At 38.2% G+C, this 13,760-nt stretch overlaps 2 pseudogenes; both read left to right on the top strand.

Annotated features, from left to right (window-relative positions):
• Positions 1-4,643: 4,643 nt before the first annotated feature.
• Positions 4,644-5,760, top strand: LOC101657413 (annotated as a pseudogene).
• A 4,946-nt stretch (positions 5,761-10,706) lies between these two features.
• Positions 10,707-12,338, top strand: LOC101661515 (annotated as a pseudogene).
• Positions 12,339-13,760: the final 1,422 nt, after the last annotated feature.

Below are 13,760 nucleotides of genomic sequence, written 5' to 3'. Positions count from 1 at the left end.
GCCTGCCCCTAGAGTCACCCCCCTATTACGCATTGGAGCCCAGGAACATAAAAGGTTGTCTATGTACAAGGGACTTCCAAAAGTTCATGAAAAAATTCTGTATCTTTATGCCTATTTTTAAACAAACTTTTTGAAGGCTCCATGATCAATGACCTCAGTTGAGCACTTTGGGAGCGTGTACCACGTGAACTGTGGTGAACAGTGTTTCTGGCGATTCCAGTTCCCAGTCTTGGAGTCTTCCAGACCTTGTGCAGCACAGGCAAGCCATCCCACAGCAGTGTGGCTGATTTCCTGACTCAGAGAAATAAGGAAAGTTAGACATGCTTATTGTCATGGCTTTCTGGGTAGATAATGCAGCCTTATTATCAGACGGTTCAGACAAGATTGAGAGGCACCTTGTGATTGAAGGTGAACTTGTAATTCTATGTGAAGTTAAAGGGAACAGGTCATATATGTTTTCATGGCACTGGGTAGAGCTCCAGTACTGTGTTTCATACTTCATGTGTTTAGTGGCCAGAAAGGTGAAAGGAGACGAGAGGAGTTGGTTCATCTTTCAGGAGGAATAAAAAAGCAAGCTGCGAAGATGGCTAAAAATTAAAGCAAGTGGTTTGACTGGCTAGAGATTTAATTGCTCTGGTCTCAACAATGTCCTAGCTACGTGACCTGGAAGATTACTCATCTGCCAGCCCTCAGTTTCTTCACTTATCAAATGAAGTTAATCCAAGTTTGTAGTTGTTAATCCATGTTAGCATTGTGTCTAGCACAGAATTAAAAAAAAAACCAACCTCAAACTCATTGCCATTGAGTCACTGCGGACTCATAAAGGCCCTATAGGACAGGGTAGCACTGCCCTGTGAGTTTCCAAGACAGTGACATTTTATGGTAAAAGAAAGCCCTGTCTTCCTCTTTCGGAGCAGCTGGTGGTTTTGAATTGCTGATCTTCTGTATCACAGCCCAGTGCATCATCACTAGGCTACCGGGGCTCCTGTCTGGCACAAAATAAGCATTAATATTAGCTGTTGTTATTATTTAAAGTGCTTAAAAAATACCTACCACAAAGTAACTGCTTTATAAGTGGTAGTTATAATTATTATAGCTTTCCAAATATTTCACTGAATTCTATGTTTTTATTACTTTAGCTAATCCACTGTAAATCGGTGTGATAAATTTAATTCGCCCTGGTTCTAGAGACTGGGTGGGCCAAATGGAACAAAATATTTATGACTAGAAATGTCTAATGTAAATTGTTTGTGTATCTGGTTCAGGGAATATTCCCATGTCCTAGAAAGTTTCAGTAAAATCTATTAATACACAGATTTTGGATGAAAATTAGTGTGTGTGTTCTTATCTGTGCACACGCATAAGTTTTTCCTATGCAGAGATCAAGGGGGCAGTTTTGATCTCTGTTGGCATAGTGTGGGATAAGGATTATAAATTAGGACTACATGCGATCCTTAAAGAAATAGTACAAGTGCGAGTTTAAAGTCAGAAATGACTGCAGAAAACATTTATTTCTCACACACCAAGAATTCCTGGAAAGACTGGGGTGGGGGGTGGGCAGGGGGGGAAGCCAGGCAACCACTTCAAGTGGAATGGAATTTGAGGTAATTTCACTTTATCTCGAAGGACAGGGCAGGATAGATGATATCTTAGTTATGCAGCTGTATTTCAAAGTGATGTGTACCCAATTGGTACCCTTTCCTCCTTTGTAGATCATTATCAGCAAAAGGTGCAGCAGCAAATGCTTGGGGCACGGGGAGTTGACTTTGTTTATTCCATGAGAATGAGCTTATATTTAATAAGTTATGTGGAAGTTTCCATTTCAACACTTTATTCTGTGTACAGGTGATATCCTACATAGATGGAGACTGAGTAGAGGGGCAGCACTGTTTTTTAAAAAGGGCAATCTACTACTCCAACACTGAAGACAAATGAACAGCCATCATCTGACCATGGCGTTAAAATTTCTATTTGACAGGTGTCTTTGACAAACTTATAGTTTGTACCCCATAAGTCTGTTTTTATAAGAGGAGACAAGGAGTACTATAATAATTGTTACAATAAATAGTTTACAGGACCCAAATCTATAGCCTTCCATTGTTTTTTTCCCTGGTGTTTACATGGTACTTGTAGATTCTCATTATCACCTCCAGAAGGACTCTATCAAGAATTATATGAGATTATCCATACCTTTTGTTGAACTCCTTCAATCATGCACCTTATGGCAAGAATCAATCTTGAAACAAACCAAAGGAGCTCACCGTGAAATTTCTAATAAAAAATTAGGCAAATATTTATAAAATCTAAAAGATATAGAAAGGCATCCTAGCAGATCGCAAAACTCAGAAGATATAAAGGATAAGATGGATGGATTTGATACCTATAGGTAAAGTAGTTATATTCAGGGAAAATAACAGTGGAATTGAAAGACAAATAACATGCAAGGTAAAGATTGGTAACCCATATGGCAACCATAAGGGAATATCCATCTACATAAAACCTTATAAAAATAACAGACTGGATCACTCAAAACGAACAAAGACAATAGTCAATTCACAATATGAAAACTCTCAATAATCAATACTCCTGAAAAAAATGTCAGTTATTCTAGTAAACAAACACAGTTGAACTGATGGGAAAGCAGTTATTCTCAAGTTTTACTGTGGAATCTATATATCCGATTAAGATTTCTGGAGGAAATGAAACTTCAAAAGCCTTAAATATGTTTTTAAAATCTGGGAAGTGCAATTTCTCTTAGAAAAAATACACCACCTAGATGGAAACTGATTCTTTATGTTGACCATTGTAAGCTTTGACATTATAAAAATCTGGAAACAAATTAAATGTACACTTCGGGGAAATAATTAAATAAGTTACGGTAGGCTCATACAATGAAATAGGAGAGATTCATTAGAATGGGGAGGTCTACATTCATTGCCATTGGAAGCTGTTTGGGACATATTGTTACATAATAATAGAAGATTATTAAATGAAACCACTTTTGGATGCTGAAAGGCAACTAAAATGTTTTCAGTATGCTATTATTTGTTTATTCATTTCTGTAAGGGCAATAAGATTCTTCCTACTTCATAAGGTTATTATAAGGATTAAATGGGAAAATTCTTAGAAAATTATTGTTATAAGCTAGTATCAAAGTTATAATTGCATAAGTAATTTGTTTTAAACCTAAGTATTAGGAACCTGCTTCTTTTTCTAGAAGAACAAATATATTGTTTTTAAGTGACTAAATAAAAAATTCAAATCTAGTTGAAAGCTTAAAGCTCATTTTAAGGGTGAGTTTCCATGGGCTCTTATGGCTTCTGTAAATGCATAATAGAATCAACCGTTTTCCTAGTCAAATTTTTATTTCAAATTAGTACAGTCTTATATAGAATCTGATACATTGGCTTAAAATAGCCTTTATGGCACGACGGATGATGTAACCCAATATTTAGGTAATTTGGTACATTGTTATCAGAAACTTAAAATTATAAACAAACGAAAAACGAGTGAAAAATTTGTAGCTTAATTCTGGGTGTAAAATACAAAATTTATAGTCTGGTTTCCTAGAAAAGGATATGGGTTTTGGCTATGCAGAAAATAACTGAGGGTCTGTGTACGAACCAAGCAAGTTACCAATTTCTCCCAAATGCGTATATGAATAATATCGACTGAACTCTGAAAAGGAAACCAGCGGTGACAAAACTCACACACACAAAAGCAAACCCAGCTATTACCTCCATCTCATCTCATAATGCCCCGCAAGGACAGAGCAGCACTGCTGCTGTGGGTTTCTGAGTTTACAATCTTCATGAAAGCAGAAAACCTTATCTTTCTTCCTCGGAGCTGCGGGTGGATTTGAACCACTGGCTGTATTTTTCAATTAGCACCCAGATCATAAGCCTCTATGCGACTAGTGTTCCTTGTGACAGCTGGAGGAGGAAAATATTTTTTGTAGTGTTTCATTGTGTGAAAATAAGGGAACACAGAAAAAATAAGAAAAAGAGAAGAAGAAGAAAATCGGAAGAAATGAGTTTAAAGAAATAAACAAAATTCACTTCTGATGACTCAGCATAACTTAGATTTATGTGTGTCATTGGCACTGTGGGTTAAAATTGGCTAAATTGATGAAATAGTGTCACATATTACAGCCTTATTGTAATGTAAACATACTTTTCTGATGATGTTCCTTATTATTTCTTGGTTCTTTGTTATTTCTAGTTTGTCTAGCCCTTCAAAGTTGAATACCACTAATGCAGAAGACAGAAATGCATTTTTGGAAGGGAAAGCAGACATGCTGAGCTGATTAAAAATTATAACCAGGCATGCCAAATGACAAAGCTTTCGAAAAACCACTTAGTGAAGTGGTGCCATGAAGCCAAATGAAATATGGGTATTTCCCAACTACATGGTTATTATTATTACTTTGAGCAAGTGTTAGATTTTATAAACCCTTTTGATTTCTCAGGGTAATGCTTTATATCTAATGAATGCTAAGGAAATATTTGAATTAATGATTGTAAAATATTTCTGAAGGGGAATTTTCCAGACGCTTCAAGAGAGGCGGAGGAGCATTGGATACTTAAACTATGCACGGCGACCAGCTTGTTCCCAGGCTCCCACCCCAGCCTTGGCTGTAGAAAATGGTGAAAGAAACCACTTACTGTGATATTTTGGGGGTCAAACCCAGGGCCAACCAGGAAGGGCTGAAAAAAACTTAGAGGAAATTGGTCTTGAAGTACCAGCCTGATAAGAATCCAAATGAAGGCAAGAAGGTTACACAGATTTCTCAAGCTTATGAAGTGTTTTCTGATGCAAAAACAGAGGGGAGGGACCAGAGGCCATCACGGCAGGTGGATCGCGTGGTGGTTTGGGTTCCCAGATGCACATCTTTGATGTGTTCTTTGGAGGTGGTGGAACAATGCAGAGAGAAAGAAGAAGGAAACATCTTACGCATCAACTCTCAGTAACAGTTGAGGATTTGTATAATCATGCACCAAGAAAAGTAGCTCTGCAAAAGAATGTGATTTGTGACAAATGTGAAGGCCGAGGTGATAAAAAAGGAGCAGTAGAGTCCGGTCTTAATTGTCCAGGTACTGGAAGGCAAATACGAATTCATCAGGTAGGATGTGGAATGCAAATTCAGTCTGTGTGCATGCAGTGCCAGGGCCATGGGGAACGACTCAGGCCTAAAGACAGACTCGAAAGTTGCAATGAAGGAAGATCGTGAGAAGACTCAAGATGTTCACATTGACAAAAGATAACATAACATGGTGAAGGAGACCAAAATCCTGGACCAGAACCAGGAGATATTATTATTGATTTAGATTAGGACTATGCTGTTTTTACTAGACAGGAAAATAGCTTTTCATGTGTGTGGAGATAAAGCTTCCAAAAGCCAACACCTACTCTTGACAACTGAAACATCACCTCTCATCTAGATCAGATTGTCAAATATGAAGATATTAAATGTGTGCTAAATGAAGGCATGCCAATTGATCTCAGACTATATGACAGAGGTGCCTAATCCTTGGTTTTAAGGTGAAAGTCCCTGAGAATGGTGTTCTCTCTCCATATAATCTCTACTGGGCAAACTCCTACCTAAGCTAAAGGAAGTAGAAGGGACTGATGAAATGGATCAGGTAGAGCTGGTAGACATTGATCCCAACCAGAAGAGATGGTGCCATTATAACAGAGAAGCATATTATAAAGGATGATAACCACTGCCCCAGAGGTGGGGTCCGGTGTCAGACCTCTTAATGCAGAACAGTGAATATCGCTCACTGCTGACATTTTATATGCCGTAGTGAATAAGTGATGCACTGAAGTCATAATATGCTCACTACTTGTTATGTTTTTGTTTAAACATTCAACTGGAGTAGTGTTTCAAAGTTAAATGAAGAATAAACTCAAACATAAAATCTCTAACTTTTCCCTGCACATATGATGATTTTAGTATGCAAGATGATGCTTAATACTTATAAAATTTTCTTTTGGTTTAAAAGAAGTTGAAAAAATATCACCACCACCATTCCCTCCCCAACCTAGTGTTTGTTGGACTATTCCTTGTAACTGTTTTCAGCTATGCCCATGGGCTAGCTTAACCCAGAATGCTAGGTTATGTATTGACTTCAGTGTATGATCCTAAATTGTTAAGTTATGAAATTAAAACTGCATTTAAGTGGCAACCAAATGAAAATCTCAACTTGTTGTCTTGGTTTGTATTGTAGTTTGTGTTACATGGGACTCATGCTGTCTCTGCATTTATTCTCTGTGTCAACTGTTAACTTGAAAATGCCACAATATATATATTTTAGCCTGTAGTTCCCGTGGTGAGAATGTCTTTATAAAGAAGGGATTTATCACTACATAATGTTTCTTGAGGTCTTACACTTGTCACATTGCATTCCTTTCTGGTGTGAGATATATATAGATAGATAGATAGATATAGATATATATATATATCCCTTAAAGGGATACATATATCCCTTAAAAACTCCTTTTCTTTGGACTTCAGTGAGCCCCAGAGTGGAGACTCCAAGAGTCTGATTACTTAGAGTCAAAGTAAAGAGAGTTTTACCTGGGGATTTGTATATGTGTGAGGGGAATATTTAAATTTGGATATGAGAATTTAAGCCATTCTTGAAATGTATGAACTTCTCCTTAATATACTGATTTCAAAGCGATATAAATAAAATATGTCTGAAGCAAATAAATGCAATCTATAGCATGAATCTTTAATAGACAGAAATTAATCCAATGACCTAGCTGTTTCTATTCACAATATAATATAAAAATCATTCTTTAAATCATCTTATTGGTGGCTCTTACAGATCTTATCACAATCCATTCATCCATCCATTGTATCAAGCACATTTGTACATATGTTGCCATCATCATTTTCCAAACATTTTCTTACTACTTGAGCCCTTGATGTCAGCTCATTCCACCTCCTCTCTCCCCGTCATGAACCTTTGATAACTAAAAAAATTTTTTTTTCATGTCTTACACTGACTGCTGTCTCCCTTCCCCACTTTTATGTTGTTAATTCCCCTGAAAAGGGGTTATATGTCATCATTTTGATTAGTTCCCCCTTCCTGCCCCCCACCTTCCCCCATCCTCCTGTTATCACTACTCTCATTATTGGTCCTGAGGGGTTTATCTGCCCTGGATTCCCTATATTTCAAGCTTTATCTGTACCCGTGTTCATGCTCTGGTCTAGCTGGATTTGTAAGGTAGAATTAGGGTCACGATAGTGGGGAGGAGAAAGCATTAAAGAACTATAGGAAAGTTGTATGCTTCATAGGTGCTATACTTGCACCGTGACTGACTCATCTCTTCCTTGTGACCCTTCTGTGAGGGGTTGTCCAACTGTCTATAGATGGGCTTTGGGTCTCCACTCTGCCTTCCCCTTCATTGACATCCATATGATTTTTTTGTTCTGGGATTTTGACTCCTGATATCTGATCCCATTAACACCTCATGATCACACAGGCTGGTGTGCTTCTTCCATGGGGGCTTGGTTGCTTCTTAGCTAGATGGCTGCTTATTTATCTTCAAGCCTTTAAGACCCCAGATGCTATATCTTTTGATAGCTGGGTGTTTTAATCTGGGTAGACTAGAGAAACAAATCCATAGACACTCATCTTAACCCCTAGTTCCTGTAAACCAGGTCCACATGTGCCAGTGGCCAGAGTCAACCCATCTCTTTATTGCCCCATTTCTCCCACTGCCACTGAATAAGTGGATCCAGGTGGTTACCCAGCAATCATTTCAGCCTGCTCACAAGCTCCCTTTAACATTCAGTCCTAGAGAGGAGTTTTCTTCATGGTTTTATATTTTTCTTCCAGCTTCTGACAAAAAATCACTAGTTCAAACTTCACATATCCAAAGGTCCCTTTTTCCCCCTTCAATCTCAATAGCCCTTAGGCAGATCTCTTGGAACACAAATATCCTGATTACTTCAAACCTTCTTTGTACTTCTGAGTACTTCAGAGCCTTCTTTGTAGGCATGTCTTAAACCCATTTAAAGATCAAATTAATGGCTTGAGGCAAGTGGGTTTACAAGCTCTCTATTTTCATACTTCCCAAAATCATTTCTATAAATCCTTATATCCACACTAATAAGCAGAAGAAATCAGTATAAAAAAGTAGAATCAGATGTACAATCCTTATTTAGCTTATCTTAATCCTTATCTAAACTATTCTATTGATACAAAAATATGGGATTAGGCCTCCGAGAGCATCAAGCCAGAGCCAGGCTTTCTGTCAGCCACTTTGACCTTCTGTCAGCCATTTTCTCTAACTAGCATGGTCTCTGAGAAATTCAAGGAGTCACTTCTACCCCTGACCTCAAAATATACATTAACAACATTCTTTTAAAAAAAATTTTTGCCATTTCACACAGGAATAACCAAGGACTAAAACAAATGAAAAGAATCAAAAGTTTAACTTCACTAAATTGAATCAAAAGAATCAATTCACTCTCCAGCTTTATGATTTGTTTCTCTAGTACCCCACTCACAAGTACCAAAACGTGTTAGTGTGGGTAGACGAGAAAGATAAATCCATAGACACTCATTCATATGTGTATAAGAAATAGCTTTATATGCAAGAGCAATTGAATATTGAGAAAATGGCCCAGCCCAGTCCAGATCAAGTCCATAAGCCCGATATTAGACCATATGTCTGATACCAATCTATAAAGTCCTTTTCAGACTCACAAAACACATGCAATGATGACAAATGCAGGAAGATCACGGGCCAGTGGGTAGGTAGTCTTGTGGATCCAGTGGCGTCATAAGCATCTCAGTGCTGACAGGGGTCTCCACATGGCTTCTCCAGTTCCCAGGGCATGGGCTCTATCAGCATATGTGTCTTGTTAATACAGCGTCTCTCAAGGAGTGAGTAGAGAGAGAGAGAGTGTCACCTGCCTCCAAGGAGGAAATACTGGAATTCCCAGAATCCTCAGGGGAAGGCTATGACCACACAGAGGCCTCCTTGGCTATGACCCAATTGACCGGACTCTACCCCTTCACTCTTAATCCTCTCAAGTCCCAAATTGACACCAGATTATGTAACTACCACACTGGGCAACATCAGCTTTCTTCACCACATTGGTTTTTGCACCCATTTTTTTGGGTGCCTCCTTCTTTTCCCCTGCCCTCCACCTCTTGTGCCCCTTCTGGAACCATTGTCCTGTTGTTTTCTCCTATGAGTTGTTTATCCCACCTATCTTATCCAGATAGACATACAAAACAATAATAAGCACAAAAACAAAACAAAGCAAAAAAAAAAAAACCAACCAAAAAACCCCAAACAACAAAAAATAAAATAAATTTTATTAAAATCATTTTTAAAAGTGCTTTTAAATTAAAATGTAAATTAGATAAACTGTGTAGTAAGTATCTTTGACTCAAATAGCATTATGCTGATGTAAAAATGAGGCCATGGATATTCTTTCCAATTGTGTCTCTACTTTTCTGCTTTGTATAAGTAAATGATGAAGCCCAGGTGGACTAGTACCAGATGGATACACAAAAATGAGTATAATGGAGATGCCAGTGACCAGGGAGTAAACCAGCTCCCTGATCACTATATTCTGCTTGAGAATACTGATTCCTGTATGAAAATTGCAAGGTTATTTTGCTGATGCTGTTTCATATGCACGTTCTGTACAGCAAACTGTGATAGAAACTTAAACCTTACTAAATTCCTACTATATACAAAATTTGAATTTTATTTGGCAAATTCATACTGTGTAGATAATTCCTAACCAATTCCCTCGACATCAATATTTTCTACAGTTGCTTGAATTATTGGTTTGATTTTGATTTCACATCCTCTTTAAAATCTACATTTTTTATATGAACAGTTTCATTGGGACATAATCTAAATATCATACAATTCAATAATTAAATCATATCAAAAAGTTCTGTACAGTCAATTTTAGAACATTTTCCTTTTTCTTGTACTCCTTGTTATTAGCTCCCCATTTTCCCCCAACATCCCTTGCTGTACCCACAAGGGACCATTAAGTCAGCTACCGTCTTTATAGATCCACCCATCCTGGGTTTCATATACTGAGAAGCCTCAGAATTACAAAACAGAGAGTCAAAAAAGCTAAAACAATAACAAATTAAAATAGAGAAAAACTCCAGTTGGAAAGGAAACAGAAAATATTAAACTGTAGCAACTTTAAAATGGGTCAATAGGGAAATCAAATGATAAGGGACCTCCACTGGAAGTATGTTTTTCAATATATGAAATTAGGTAAGTTAAAAGATCTGCTATCAAGGACTTAAGAGTCAATGCAGAGAAATTTTTACCTCACACAAAGCCATTAAACCAAACTACAAATAAGGACTAAGTCATATTTCAAGAGAAAGACAAGGCTTTCTACTACCATAAACAGTCATAAGTCTTGGAAACCCACAAGGGCAGTTTCACCTTGACTTTGGGTTCACTATGAGTTCAAATCAATTCTATGACAGTGAGTTTGTTTATTTTGAGTTAATTTGTATTTAGGAGTTTGTAGTCTCTAGTAAAGAAGGGTGGTATAAAGTTGAGCTTTCTGCTTCTTTAAGACTTTACAGCTCACGCTTATACATGCCATGCTGTCTGTCTTCGGTCAAGTAATTCATTCTTTGTGTAGGAGCACCAACAGTCCCCACACAGTAGTAGCAGAGATCACAGCTTGTGAACTGATGCAGTTTACTGCTGGCAATGAAGGGATGTTGGGAGGAGGGTTCGTGAGTGGAGCTGAGGAGGCACAGCTAAGACCTGAGGCATGCAGCAAGGGGGTCAAGGCTGTAGCAGGAATGACAGTGGTCTGCGGTGGAAAGGAGGGGAATGGACTGATAGGAGTATGGAGAACAGGGGACAGAGAGGGAGGAAGTGGGCAAAGGACAGAGGACATGCGAGTAGACGTAATGAGTGTGAAGCAAGAAAGTACATTTTGTTGTATGTTTTTCACTATATGAAAACTAGGATTGGAGAATCTACAGACAGAAGTAGATAAGGTCCCCCGGGAGGTACAGCGGAGTGTCAAGGAGGTGTGGGTAAGAAGAGCTGATGTCAAGGAGCTCAAGAAGAAAGAAAATATTTTGAAATTTATTGTAGTGGTAATTGCACAATACTGCTTGATGTGATTGGACTATGGAACAATATGATATCTATATTAGCTCCCAGTAAAATGGTTGAGAAAACCCCCAGAAGATTGCAAGTTGGATGCACAATGGAGAAAGGAAGAGGTGGAGGGTGGCTCTGAGGTGAAGAATGAGAAAGTGGGCACATTCCCTGTGAAATGGGAGATGGATGCCAGTTTTTGATAAAAAGAAGAGAAGATGAATCGTGGTCCTGAGGTAAAGGAAGAGAAAGTGACTGTGAAGGAAGAGGCTATGGACTGGCTTGACATGGAGGAAGAGGAGGAGTTTACATTTGGGATTTAAAAAAAGGAGGAGCTATTTGCTGACCAGAACCTAAAGCAGGAAGAGCTGATGGATGGAGTTTTTGTAAAAGAAGAGAGAGCTCTCCTGAAAGGAGAAGTGATGGGTGACACGACAGGGAAAGAAGAACCTGTAATCAATCGGGGAGCGACAAGCTGAAACTGCCCATGCCAAGGTGTGACACTTGTGGTACAGAAGAAGCCAAGCATAGATGCCCACCTTGTATGTGGTATTCCTGCAGTTTGCCCTGTGTCGAGAAACACAAAGCAGAACTTACGTGTAATGGAGTTCGAGATAAAACTACATTTGTCTCAAAACAGTTTACTGAAATGAATCTTCAGAGTGATTATCGATTTTTGGAAGACATAACAAGAACAACAAACTCTATTTCTAGAGATACTGCTTTGAAAAGACCAATAAGAAACATATGCACTTTTTGAAAATCCGTGTCCAGAGGGAAGGCATTTGCTTAAAACTTCTACCCAGTGAATTTACTAAGAGAAAAGAGAATTCAACATTTTTTATAAGAAAAATCAATAGTTTTGTTGGCATGTAAAGGTCTGTCTCCTCAACGTTAAGCTGTGTACATAGAAAAAGGGGTAACAGATAGTAAAATTATTAATGAAATATTAAGAACTTACATTGATCCTGAAAGTCTACATTCGTTCTCAAACTACTGTCCAAATTTTAATGAAGGTTGAGTGTGTGCAGCAAAGTGTAGTATGTTATCATGAATCAAATCTTTATTAGAGTATTTTAGAAAATTTGAAGAAAAAAGTGATTATGGAGCACCCAACATTGCAAGTGGTATTTAAAGGATCCAGTAACAACATTAAAGTTCTTGATCAAATGAAAAGTGAATCTACCAAAAACCTTGGAAGTAAAATTTGAGCATTTCTCCTGGAAGAATGTGAAAATTCTCAGAAATTTTTAGAGAACTGTACATTGACTGGCTGTTGGAAGAGTCTGGCATTATCAGTGGGTAGTTGGAATTGTTTGCTAGTCTTAAAGTAATTAAACAACCTGGAAAAAAACAAACCACCTTTATAGCCTTGGAAATCTGCAGAATTTCTATTCTGTCCTATAACGCCACTCAGAGCTGGAAAACACAGTACATGGTCAGTGGCAGTGAGGAGGAGGAGTAGGTACTAAAGAAGGACAAGTAGATGGACAATATAACATTGGAGATAGAAACAACACCAGACTGTATGATAGAAGTTTGCACAACACCACCTCTATCGATAACATGGATGGAGACTATACACATGAACCTCACTAGATGGAACACAGAGGAATCATCTCTGGAGCTGGTGGAGAAGCACAATATCATCACTCAGAACAAGGCCATGGACCATCTACAGACCACACTATCAATTGCTCATAAGCAAGTTCAAGTTGAAGCTGAAGAAAATGAAAACAAGTCCATAAGAGCCAAAGTGTGATCTTTGGTATATCCCACCTGGATTTACAGACCCTCTGAAGAAAATATTTGACATATTGAAGAATGAAGACCATACAACTTATGGTATGACACCAAGAACACCATACATGAAGAAAGAAAATGTTATTTAAAAGTTAGGAAAGAAAGATAAATAAAAATAGATGTCATGGAGACTTTAAATCTTGCTCCTATAGCTAAAGAAACTAGAAGAAATGAAGTTAAAGTGCTGGGCAGAGATCAAAGCCAATGCAGCCCAGAGGATTTACCAAAACCCGAATGAAGGCCGAGCATGGTAGTGGGACAGGAGGAAAGTAAAAGGAAATAGAGGAAAGAACTAGAAGGCAAAGGACATTTATAGAGGTCTAAATACAGGCATTTATATATGTAAATACATTTACATATAATGATATGGTAATAGATCAATGTACATATATTTATTTATAAGGTATTACAGCAGCAGATGAACTTTGGGCCTCCACTGAAATGCTCCCTTAACGCAAGGACATTTTGTTCTACTAACATGGCACTCTGGGATGCTCACCTTCCCTGAAATGATCACAGAAGACAACATGGGTACATAGGCAAATGTGGTGAAGAAAGCTGATGGTGCCTGGCTATCAAAAGATACAGCATCTGGGGTCTTAAAGGCTTGAAGATAATAAGCAAATGGCCATCTAGCTCAGAAGCAACAACGTCCATATGGAAGAAGCACACCAGCCTGTCTGATCACGAGGTGTCATTGGGATCAGGTGTCAGGCACTAAAGACCCAAAACAAAACAAGAACAACAAAAAATCATAACGATGTGAATGAGGGAGAGGGCAGAGTGTAGACCCAAAGCCCATCAGTAGTCAATTGGACAACTCCTGTCAG

The sequence above is a fragment of the Echinops telfairi genome, unplaced genomic scaffold, assembly GCF_000313985.2.
Source record: "Echinops telfairi isolate 266 unplaced genomic scaffold, ASM31398v2 ScPeMD7_7469;HRSCAF=8507_1, whole genome shotgun sequence".
Lineage (NCBI taxonomy): Eukaryota > Metazoa > Chordata > Mammalia > Afrosoricida > Tenrecidae > Echinops > Echinops telfairi.
This window is presented reverse-complemented; position numbering and strand designations above follow the sequence as displayed.